We start from the raw sequence: 12,763 nt of genomic DNA, 5'->3' as shown, positions 1-12,763 counted from the left end.
TCCTGCACTGCTGGATGCATTTTTCTTCCTTCCGCCTGTTGAACCCGGGTTAAAAGCTTGTACCTCAGCCATACCCTTCTGTGCTAGTCTGAAGCAAGCTGGAATGTTTTGGTAAAAGAACTAGATAACGGGCAGTGAAATGAAAACAATTGATGTCAACTTCTCTCACAGTCACGCTGAGAACTCTGGGAAGAAGAAAGACTTTTTCTCCATTTTGTCTCTCACTCTTGCTTTTGCCTTAGACCTGGTCACATCTCATTAACCCTGCTCCCACTAACCCTGCTCCCTAACCTCTTGGCTGCACCTCTTTTCTTCCTGAGAACTGGGGTAAGGTTGAGAGGGCCGGGGGGAGGTGTTGGGGTGGTTTGAGAGCCCCTCCTGGGGACTCAGGTTTCTGGGAGGGGAGTTGTGCTTTTTGTATTGTTTATCCTTTGTATATTTCTGTATATAACTGTATATAACTGTATATATTGTAAATAGCTGCTTGTAAATTCTGCTAGCTGTAAATAAATTGCTTCATCTATATTCCCAGGGTCCGTCTGAGTTAGCTGGGGCAAATTCAAAAGTGTGAGAGGGGCGGGGTAACCCCCAAACCATCACACCTTCCAAGCTGCCCTTTATTCAAAATGCATCTTCTCTCTGCTTCCAAAAACCACAACATTCAGCACCCATCAAAGCAAGAAATCCTTGGCAAGACAGGTGAACATTTCAGGTTTCTCCTTCACAAGCATCTCCTGTAGCTTCATAGAACCATAGAATGGGTCAAGCTGGACAATCGCCCTGCTGTGGGCAAGGACACCCTCCACTAGATTAGGCTGCTCAAAGTCCTATCCAACCTGGCCTTGAATATTTTCAGGGAGGGAGTACTGCATGGCACATGCTGCTTGTCACACTGCCTGGTGTGCTTCATTATCCTGCTCTTCCTACTATTATAATATTTTAGCACAATTCAGAACAATTTCTTCCAAAGATCTCAAAGTACTTTACAAGGTTTAGTTAATTAAGCCACTGAAGTATTATTACATCTCTCTCTTATGGAAGAGAAAGCCAAGCAAAGATGTTAAATGACTTGCCAAAAGTAATATGAGTCAGTAGCTATGTTGGGAAAAGAACCCAGGAGTTCTGACTCTTAACCCATGGCTGTAAACCATTTTTCTCTATAAAACACAAATTAAGCAAGCAGAAGGATGGCAGTAAGGCTTTTCCATTTACTCAGACTGCCTTATAATTAGGACAGCAAGAAGAATTTTAGTTCATAATCTCAGAACATGGTTAATTTGCTTGAAATGGACTGCACAAAAGTTTTATTGTTGGTTTGTTGGGGTTGTTTTTTTTGGGGAGGGGGGCTCTCTGTTCTCCCAAATTCCCACACTATGGTCATATTTGAAGAAGCTCTTGTGCTAGCAGGAGTAATGGGCTTGCTCCAGAAATAAGCTCTGTGTTATCTAAGAGGTCACAGCAGATGACTGAAACATCACTTCAAAACAGTCTGACAGATCTATGATTCTTTCCTGCTAACTAAACTATTAAAAAAAACCCAGAAGCCACCATTTGTTCTATTCCCAAAAAAGGGAATATAAAGGCAATTTCCCTTGCAGAAAAGGACTTATATTCCTCCAACCCATCCCAGGATCTGCAAGTGGAACCGTTCCAAGTCTGAACACAGCGATAGCAAGGGCATTTCCACAAAGAGGCCAAGGAATTTGAAAGAGGAAGGAGTAACCAGGACCCCAAATGAGCCATTTGCCTGTATCCTGCTGTCCATAAGTTTTATAAATTATGGAGGACAAAATGGTGTGTGTAACTGAAAGCTGCCCCTAGGCACCAATAATTTGTCTGACCTGCATACAGACGACCAATCTGCTCAGCTCTAACTAGCCTTGGCAGCCTTCTGCAGGTCATATTTTTACATGGATGAACTGTTATTCAACAATTTCCTTCACTGTGCTAGCAACACAAACAGGCTTTTCTTTGCAAGCAGATATGTGTGCCTTCTTTTTCCAGTTATTTCTTTTCTCACACGCATGGTTCATGTGGCCATTTGTAAAAGAAAAACACCCAGTCCCCTTGTTCTTTCCTGCTAGCAGGGTTGCTATGAGCCTTGTGACAGTTTTATAGGGCAGATATGGAGGATTGCTTAGGTTTGGATTCTCTCATTTTAGAAGGCAACAGCATCACCTCTTTCCCCATTTTTTCAAGTCCTGTTCCTATCTTTCCCTAACATTTGCCTGCAGTATCATGTTTTATTACACAAGAAACTTATGCTCATGGTGACAGACTGAATTTACAGTTGCAAAAGTCCTGTTGCTTCTGCAGTAATTCTCAGAAATTAGACATCCAGGACAAATCACTGTGGAGTAGAGACCTGAGAAAGCTGTGCCATGCACCCCTGTCAAGGTTTGCTGGGTCTGACCCCGTAAGTCCAACCCTGGGATGAGCTCACTCAGTCTTTCCTCCATCTCTGGTCCTTGGAAGCCATCCAGAAGACTTTACAAATATTCTTTTTTGTTGCCTCAACCATATCCATTTGGAGAACAAAAGAAACTGCTGCTCTTTGCAAACCTTACCTGGTATACAGCTTTCAGCTAGCCAAGGCATGGCATGATGGCAGAAATAACCATCACCTACAAACTTTTTTGTACTTAAGCGTTGCAAATGATTATGTTTCTCCTTGACCAGCACACCATGTCTGTGAGATGGTTCCAGCAGACACTACTCTTGACCTGTGCCCCTGCACATAAAGAGGGACAATACTTCTTGCAAAACTCAGCTGTTGTAAAGGTTTAAAGCAGTTTGTTAAATCTCCTCTCCTAAGGATTACAATCCTACCTGAGGCAATGGATTTGGGTTACCTGTGTGAATTTTTAGTGTTTTAAAGTGGGAGTTGGTTTTGCCAGTCAGATGAAGGGGATTTCTGAACAGGAGGACTTTCACTGTGGTGAATGACACTTCTCATAGGAAGGCCTTTGTCCACGGCAAGATTTGCACAGCTGGAACCTGAACAGAATAAACCTGCAGACTGACTAAACACAAATGGGCTTTTTACAAGGTCTGTGTCAGATTTGTTAATGCTGGTCCACAAAGTCCTGACTACCCTCATGAGGAAAAAGGGTTTAAAAGAAGATACATCCTCAGAGTGGGCAGGATTCCTCAGTACGAAGAAGACCAGAACAAGTGCACCAACTGCATCTCTCCCTTGGTTTTTGCCCTATTCAGTTGGACCCTATCCGTTACAGAGTTTCCTGGCCTGGCTCTATATAAATGACAACTTCATAAAGTTCAATTGCTCCTTCTTTTCCAATCTGGATTTTTTTTTCTTGGTCACAAAAAAAATTAGTATTAGGCATAATTACTTTTTGGCATGCTACATAAATATGCATTTTGTTACATTTATTTGCTCTGTGTAAAGACCTAAAAGGAATAAAGTTCTGCTATTCACCATTGTCAAAGCAATAACCCAATTTGCTAATCAAATCTGCTGCTGCAAATGTAGAAAAATTAATAACCCTGCTATAATTATCTTGCCTGTAGCAACTGCTTTGACACCATGAAACTGAGCTTTTCTGTGCTGCACAAGGACTTGACTGATACCTTTTCCCATAAGTCCTACACTCATTTTCTCTATGGCACAGTGTTTTCTCCCACGGGGCATCAGAAGGTGCACAGGCTACAGAGGGTTAGATCTTGATGTCATTAGAGAAAGAGCACAAATATCTCAGTGTTAGGCTAAAGGTGCAAAAATGCAGAGTTGCAGAACTGCAAAGTGCCCAAAACTGCAGCCACATCACACCCACACAGGTCCACACCAATGGTTCTCACAGCAAACTGAAACCACCTCAAACTGACAACTGAATCTGGGGAAAAAAATCAGAGTAGTCACAGTTCAGTTACCTTGTACTTCATGGCTGTAGCATGTTTTGCAGTCTGTGTTACTCTGACAAATCTGATGCTGGTACTGTGAACTCTGGGCAAAAGGTTGGACTGAATCATCTCCAGAGATCCCACAGCCCCTGTTTCTCACTAGCTGTCTGCAGGTTCTTCCGCTGCGGGAAGGACCTCAGCATTTCATTAACGAAGTAAAAACATCTGCCTCAAAGGAATCACTGGAGACAAAAAAAACCCAATTCATGCCACTGTTTACAGGCTTGGGAGTATTAAAAAAACAAACCCTACTCATTACCACAACTGAACAGACTCTTCAATTTTTTGTTGGTCAAAGGTGTATATACTCTCAAGATCTCACACAAACAACATGCTACCAATGCAAACAGCCTAGAACGTTTCAGTGCAAAGCAAGCACTGAGGAATAAGATTTTTTTCAGAGAGGTTAGCAATTTGGATGTTTCCTTTGCATTTTCATATAGAAATATTGCCCAGTTTTATCTTTGTGCTTATATAAAACAGTATTTGGGGACAAGAGGCCAGTGTCTGGATCTCTTAGGAACTTCTTTTTCTGAAGACCACGGCAGTAAAGACATGCCTGATCTGCCATGCTGCTCTGTTCTTTCCCAGTTCCCCAAGTGACATGAAATGTTTCTAAATTAGATTATCAATGATCAAGCTGGCACAGTAGTGCCACAGCAAGTGCACAAAACCAGCTTTACCTGTTGTGTCAACAGCGGTGTACCCTCCAGAAAGAGTAGAGAGCAGATTTTGTACATGGCCCTGCTTTACCTCACCTCTTCACCTTCCCATTCTAAATAAAAGGTGTTCCTTTTATTTCCAATCAGCCTCGTACCTGTTTGACCCATTTCACACGTAAGGAAAGGTTACATGTTACATATAGACTAAGTTCCACAGGGTTTGACTGAACCTTTGTGCACAAGATGGCATTTAAGATCAAATGAAAAACAGAGTGATGTGCCCATGAGCAACAGTTTAGCTAGGGCATCAGATACCTGGGCCTATGCTCCTGTACAGAAGTAAGACTGAAATGAGAACAAAATTATACTGCTAAGACAATCTTCCAAAATATCTCTCAAAAAGTCTCTGTTCTTTAAACCCACCCTTTGTCCAAAGAACACAGAAGCAGTAGAAGACATACAGAAAGGAATTAGCACTGCTGGACATCTTCCCAAAACTGTCCTGCATGTTGTGCCACTGCAGGACATGCTTTCCAAAATGCTGCTGCCATTTCCCATGGAGAGCTATGGGGTACACAGAGTTTTGATTTGAATCTTAGCCTGAAGATTACCGTTGCATTTTCATCAGGGAAAGTTACTTAGTAAATTGATCAAATCTACTTTTTTATCCTTGTTACTAATAGGAGGTGGAGGACAGACAGGAAAAGATGGCCCTCACTGTTCTACAGGCTTTACACTGCTGGCTTGGATCCTGCCGGGGAAGCTTGACAGTGTTCTTACAAGCCCCGGCACTCCCTCTGCAGTTCAGTTATTGGGACAGAGAGGAGAGGAATTTGAGCGAATGACCATGAAGCTTATCAAGCAATCAGAACTTGGTGTTCCTGCCCATTTCCAAGGAGGAGAGGGGAGCCAGCTGGAAAACAGAGCAAGACCAAAATCTGAGTAACTGAAGAGGCAGAACAGCAAGTTAGTCTCACTTGGAGGTTTTTATACCAATGCACAAAACCACATTTGTGTTTTAGGATATTAAGCCTGTAGTAGTTGCAGGAAGGAACTTCTTCCTAACATCTAATCTAAATCTACTCTCCTCTAGCTTGGATCCAGAAGGAACTGAGCATACACAGGACACTGAAAGAGCATATTTGCAGAAAGAATGGTCTGTAATGCATGTGAGTGAGCTTCCTAGAAGTCTTAAGACAAAACAAGATGAGCTCATGTGCAGTATGGAATTAAAAGCCATAAAATCAGCCCTGCAAGTATCCAGGATGCTGAGAACGTCCTTGGGTAATCCAGACCACTGCCTAGATTAGCAGGATGGAAAGGCCGTGCTGTCTCTTATATCACTGCCTTAATTTCTGTTTCTCTGACTGAACTGGCTCAGTCTGGGCCGAACAAGGTTTCAAGACGTAGTATTCTGGATACCAAGGAGGGCCAGACAAAAAGCACCAGCCCTGTGTTTTCTACACTCATGATCGTACAACAACACTCATGCTATGCAGCCTGGCACCCTCCACACAACTGAAAACAGTCTTGGCTGCCCTGTGAAGGAGCACATGTTCCTCCTGAAAAACAACACTGCCATTCCCGTGGTTGCTGCACATGGTCTACAGTCTCCCAAACTGCATCCTGGGCAAAACACACAATGGTCCAGACACATGCCCTCTCCCTCTTGTATCCAGACCAGTGTCCCAGCAGCAGGCCTGACCTCTGGATGAGAAAGCAAGGGTCCTGCATGTACCACACTTTTCAAAGAGCACATTAACCCTGATTGTCTTGACTAACTCTCTGGAATTTCCTTCCTTACCCTGGAGACAGAGCATTCTGTGGAAATGAAAATTAATACTCACAGGCAGCTTGAGTTTGGGTGTGTTTTCAATTATATATTAAAAAAAAAGAAAGTGAAAATTCAGTGGCTGCCATGAATAGACCCATTTTAATTGTAAATTCATTTAGCAGGAGGTGGAATTAATCACCTAAAACAGAGCGGCAGGGAGAGCCCTGAAAGTGTGCACAAAGCAAGGAGAGTGCAAAACACACAGTTGGCATGAGGTCCCATTTCATTATTGTTAAGTGCAGGGGTTTGAAGCCCCACTGTTCTTTCCCTCCAGAGGGAGAAAAAATGCAAATAGTGTTGTGTTAGAAGGGGCTAAAAGGGCACCCTGTAATAATCCAGTGTGTAAAACCCTCTGGATTCATCAAGGAGGGAAGGTGTAACAGCCCTCAGGAAGCCTGCAATAGCCTCTGAGTACACATAACACCTCCAAAGGAATTTTCTGCAGCTATTCAAGAACAGACCCAGGTCTATTCACCCTGGCTTCACCCCATAGCTCACTCTCACATGCCTACGCTCCTCTTGGAGGAGAACAAGAGGACTGCAACCCACCCAAATCACCCCAGGCAGATGGAAAATAGGCTCTGTTGTTTCTCCCATGGCACTGGTGATGGAGTTTGACAGGCAAAGGGAAGGATAGTCTTTCCACAACATGTACCTGTTGTGGTAGGCCTGATGGGGCCAAAATAGGCTTACACATGTCCTGCCTTACCTAGGCATGCTTTTCTGCTCCACCAGAGAGGCAAGTGCAGGAAACTGACACAAAAGAACCTGGAGCCACTGAGTCTGCCTAGGGTCCTGTAGTGTAAGGTACACACACTTAGCTTGTGCCTGCCTAGTGCCAGGCCTGTGCTTTTCCCAAATTAGGGAAAAGTGAGCCTGTGGCTATGCCTCATACGGTAAGGTTTGGCTGACTGCCATCCTGATTGGCTATTCTGTGTCCAAAGGGCAATTAATCTCAGACCACATTGATAAAAGGAGATACACAGGTGAACACTGTGCTTTTGCTTTGCTGCCCTGCTCTTTGCTCTGCTCTCCCTGCTGTGCCCAGCCCTGCTGCTATTGCACACTGCCTTAGTGCTGCCTGCTAAACTCCACTGCCATCAGTTACCAGGAGCAGACCCTGGATGCCTGCACGCGATCGGCCTGTGTGGCCAGCATGACATCATGCTGAGACTGCACCACATCTGCCTCTGCACCTGAAGGTCCTGCTTAGAATTCCTGGACACAGATTGTCCAGAAGAAGCCAGGAGAAAAGGTCAGAGACTGTCTGCGTCCTTTCCTCAGAAGACAGGAAGATTAAGTCTCAACATCCAACAAGACAGAGTCCCCTGAAAGCATCTGGGCACTGTCTGGACTGTGGCTTGCCCCTGCAAGTGGGTAATAATAATTTGTGAGTAAATGCTTAAATGCCTCTTTGTAATTCTCTACTGCCTTCTGCCATAGAGCAGAAAGAGCTTGAGCCCAGCTACTGGGCAAGCAGCCTACTGACCGCAAGCAGCATTTGATCACAGGAATCTTCCAGTTCAATTAATGTTTATATATTTTGCTGGTTATTACTGGATCTAGATAATATCCATAGAATGTTTCCATGACAGTGTAAGAACTGAAATATTATTAAAATTAGTGTTTGGGGGGGGTGTCAAGAGTTCTGAATAGCAACATTAATAAACAGTGTTAACTTTGGAAAATATCACCTCACGCCAATTAATTTCCCCTCCCCAACAGTACCCTAGGGCACAGGTTAGCGAGAGCAGGAACAACGTCCTCGCAGCAGCCAGGTACACGACATAACTCTACGCCACGCTCTGCAAAACCCTTTTCTCCACCCCAAGCAGGGACAGAACAGCCCAGGCAAGATGCTGGCACTCAGAGTGTTGTACTGCGGTGAGCTGTAGATGTAGCCAAGTCCCAGCAGATGTGACTGTGACACAGCAGGCTGCATGGAGGTCATGGGCAGGATGAAGATCTCATTTGTGGAGTGTTGGCTGAGGGATGGATCAGCTCCAACAGGTTTTCTTTACACATTTTCCTTGAAGGCTGTGAATTAATTCTGCTTGGGCAAAGTTGCCTTCATTTGATGTTCCTTCTCCCCAAAGGCTCAAGCTTTAGCTGTACAAATACTTCAAAGAAATATATTGCACATTTCCAGCCAGTGCTTGTCACCTCACACATCACCAAGCGTTGGAAGGGACCTTAGAGATCATCTGCTCCAACCTCCCCACTACAGGCAGGGTCACCTCTCAGTGAGATTTGGCTGCTTGTTGTAGAAGGTCTGAAAAGGCCAAAATAGGCCTGAACATGTCCTGGCTTGCTCAGACATGTTCCCCTGCTCCCCCTCCTTCTGTTGCTGGGGGAAGCAACCACAGGAAAGGAAAACAGAAGCCCCTGTTTCACCTAATATGGTTAAGCTTGGCTGTCATTCTAATTGACTAATCTGTGCCCAAAGGCCCATTAGGTCTTGGGCTACATTGATAGAAGAGATGAGCAAGTAGGGACAATGAGCTGCTGCTGCCAGTGCTGCTTTTGCCTCGATGTGCTCTCTGTATTACTGCCTCACTGCATCCTGCCTGCCCCTCTGCAAGTCTTCTGCCGAATCAGGAATCAAGAGGAACCAGACCCAGGTCAGAGACTGTGCTAGACCCCCAGCTTCCGAGAGAAGAGTCTGGGAAACTCTGAAGCCTCCAACAGCTTTGAAACCACTAACAGCAAGCCCTCCACATGCTTTGGGTACTGTCTGATACCATAATGCAGCCCTGGAAATCCAGAGAGACTACTCTGTGAGCAGATTCTCAAAGCCTCTTTAGCGAGATTCTGTAAAGTCTGTAGTGAATCGGAATACATTTCTGCCTTAGCAGAAAGGAGCTCCTCAAGCCCATCTAGTGGACAAGCAGTATAGCTGACCACAAGAACCTCTCTTCCCATTCTCATGGTTTCATGTTTGCTCTGTTGCTGCTAGTTGTCCTTCTGGAGCGTTCTAGATGCCCTGTTTACTTCCCTCTGTAGAATGTTTTCATGACCGTGCAAAGAATTGGTTATTATTAAAAATAACAGTTGGTATTTTTCTGAGTAACAGTTTCTGAATTACAACATTAATAAACTATATTCATTTTCAAAATACCATCTCACACTCATACCTAACCATTACACTGCTCAAAGCCTCATCCAGCCTGGCCTTGAACACCCCCAGGGTCCACAACCAACCTGGGCAGCCTATTCCAGACTCCCTGCACCCTTACACCGAAGACCTTCTTCCTAAGATCAGTCTAAACCCACTCTCCCTCAGCTTAAAACCATTCCTTCTTGTACCCTGCTAGCCACCTTTATGAAAAGTCCCTCTCCAGCCTTCCTGTAGAATCCCTTCAGATATTGGAAGGCAGGTGTTGGAAGGTCCCCCGGGACTCCCCTCTTCTCTAGGCTGAACAACCCCAGCTTTCTCTGTCTATCCTCATTGCAGAGGTGTTCCAGCCCTTGGATAATCTTTGTGGCCCTCCCCTGGACTCACTCCAACAGCTCTTTGTCCTTCTTATGCTGGGGACACCAGAACTGGACACAGAATCTTTCTGTGATTCCATGATACTGATACTGTCACTGAATTTGTCCAGGTCCTCCTTGAACCTGCTTATGCTGTCTCCACAAACTCCTGTGCCAGCATAATCTCACTACTTGTCACCTCTGCCCAAAGCAACTCTTTCTAACCCTTAAAGTTGGCTTCTCTTAGTTTTAATATTAGATCTGGTGAAAAACAGGATCACATTCACCTCATCCATTACCATGAAGCTTTTGGAAACTTGAATTCCATTCCCTGACCAGTACCTATCCTCAGCTACTGCTCACAACATAGTCATACACTGCAATGACTCAACTAAGACAGTCAAGGCTCTGGGCCAAAGGAGAGGCATCATCAGGCCAGTTAGCCACCACCAGTAAGAGATCTGCATATAGTGCTTCTTAAGTCCTGGCTAATTTTCTTCCCTAATTTTTATTGCAAACTGGTTCTGTCTTACACTGAGAACACTACACTGACAAGAGTGCGCTGCACAAGCTTTTGTAGGATCCAAATTTTGAAACTGCTACATGCAAGAACACCAGCTGTGACCATGAGCAAAAGCATGGGTCTCATCCAACTGACCACAGCTTGCACACAGAGTATGTGTGATCAGCCTGACTGTCTCTTGGAAAACACGGGCATCTCTCAGTTACATGGTTCATCTTACAGGGAAGAAAATAAATCTCTTTTCAGTGCACAAGTGGGACTGAGAATAATTAATCTGTCAGTGTGGTCATCAAGCCAAAAACATTTTGGGTTGATCTGGACTGAAGATAAGTTTTTCCCTGGTTTTCCTTAGATGCAAGCAAGAAATCAATCCCCAAAATGAGGCACAGAAAGCCTCATTTAGTTTTCAGACTGCAAAACTGATCTTCTAAATCACTTTCCAGGAAACACTCTCCAACTCTGAAGGATTTCTAAAAAAGCAAAGAGCTGAGCCAAGGGTTTGCAACACTGAGGAAGAGCTCTTGCTGTCCTGGGTGCTGCTGCATGTTTCTTTAGCTCAGAACCCTTTAACAACCAAATCTTCTAACACCCTCCACAGCAGAGAAATTGTGTTTTCCACACTACACAGAAGACAGGCCCCAGACCCCAGAAAGAGTGGGGAGAATCACCTCTCAATCTGCTTTTAATGCAGCCCAGGATGCCACTGGCCTTCTGGGTCGCAAATGCATGTTGTTGGTTCATGTCCAGCTTCTCATCCACCAGCACCCCCAAGTCCTGTTCCACAGGGCTGGTCTTGATTTTACCATCCCACAACCTGGATTGATAATGAGGATTGTCCCCATTCTGGTATATAAACCATAAAATGCAATATTTATAGCTATATTCCCTAAGCACTTACATGCATAAAGACACAAGTGCAGAAGTTTACAGGTTTCTAAACGAAACACCATTTACAGAAAATATTGTAAATCTCAATCCCTTCCTCTTGATAAATATCAGCTCAAGACATAAAAGTACATTCAAAACCCCAAACTCCTCATTTCTCCTGTCTCATCCTAATTTGGGACTGATTGCCCCAAACCAGAACTTACCACAGGCCTAGTGGAGACAGCGTCACAGCACAGAAATGCTCCCAGGCCTCTGGCTCAATAAAGCCTGTGGAGATGGGGGCCAGACAACAGCTCGGTTTCTGGCAGCACCGCATTTCAGCTGTGTTGCAGGAAATAGGTTGCAGGTGAGCGCTGCAGTGATAGTCTGAAAGAGGCGAAGGAGGCAGCCCAAGGAGCTGAGCTGCGCACCCCGCTCAGAGGCGGGAGATGCCCGGTCCCTGCTCAGTGCTGCCACCCGGTGTTTAACCATCGCCACTGCAGCTCCACAGCGGCGTGTGCCGCTCCCTCCGTTCTCAGTGCTGCTGCCTGGCCTCTAAGATCCGGTAATGCAGTGAACTCCTTGTGTCACCAGTTCTGGTGATGTGTAGCAGGATGAGAACTGCAGCCTACAGTATTTGTTGCATGTTAGAACTCTTTGAAAGCTTAGATCATAGATCATAGAATCAGCCAGGTTGGAAGAGACCTCCAAGATCATCCAGTCCAACCTAGCACCCAGCCCTATCCAGTCAACTAGACCATGGCACTAAGTGCCTCAGCCAGGCTTTTCTTGAAGACCCCCAGGGACGGTGCCTCCACCACCTCCCTGGGCAGCCCATTCCAATGCCAATCACTCTCTCTGTGAAGAACTTCTTCCTAACATCCAGCCTATACCTACCCTGGCACAACTTGAGACTGTGTCCCCTTGTTCTATTGCTGGTTGCCTGGGAGAAGAGGCCACCCCCCACTTGGCTACAATGCCCCTTCAGGTAGTTGTAGACAGTAATAAGATCACCCCTGAGCCTCCTCTTCTCCAGACTAAACAGGCCCAGCTCCCTCAACCTCTCCTCATAGGATTTGCAGAGCTATAGGCTGGGGACTGAGTGGCTGGAGAGCAGCCAGGAGGAAAGGGACCTGGGGGTACTGATAGACAGTAAGCTGAAGATGAGCCAGCAGTGTGCCCAGGTGGCCAAGAGAGCCAATGGCATCCTGGCCTGCATCAGGAACAGTGTGGCCAGTAGGACAAGGGAGGTTATTCTTCCCCTGTACTCAGCACCGGTCAGGCCACATCTTGAGTACTGTGTCCAGTTCTGGGCCCCTCAATTCAAGAAAGATGCTGAGGTGCTGGAACATGTCCAGAGAAGGGCAACAACGCTTCAAACGCTGGAAAAAAAAATTTTTTTTTCCTTTCTTTTTCTTTGTTTGGGTTTTGGTTTGGTTTGTTTTTTTGTTGGGTTGTTTTGGGGTTTTTTTGGGGGGTGGTGTT

The sequence above is a fragment of the Pogoniulus pusillus genome, chromosome 11 (assembly GCF_015220805.1).
Source record: "Pogoniulus pusillus isolate bPogPus1 chromosome 11, bPogPus1.pri, whole genome shotgun sequence".
Taxonomy (NCBI): Eukaryota; Metazoa; Chordata; class Aves; order Piciformes; family Lybiidae; genus Pogoniulus; species Pogoniulus pusillus.
This window is presented reverse-complemented; position numbering follows the sequence as displayed.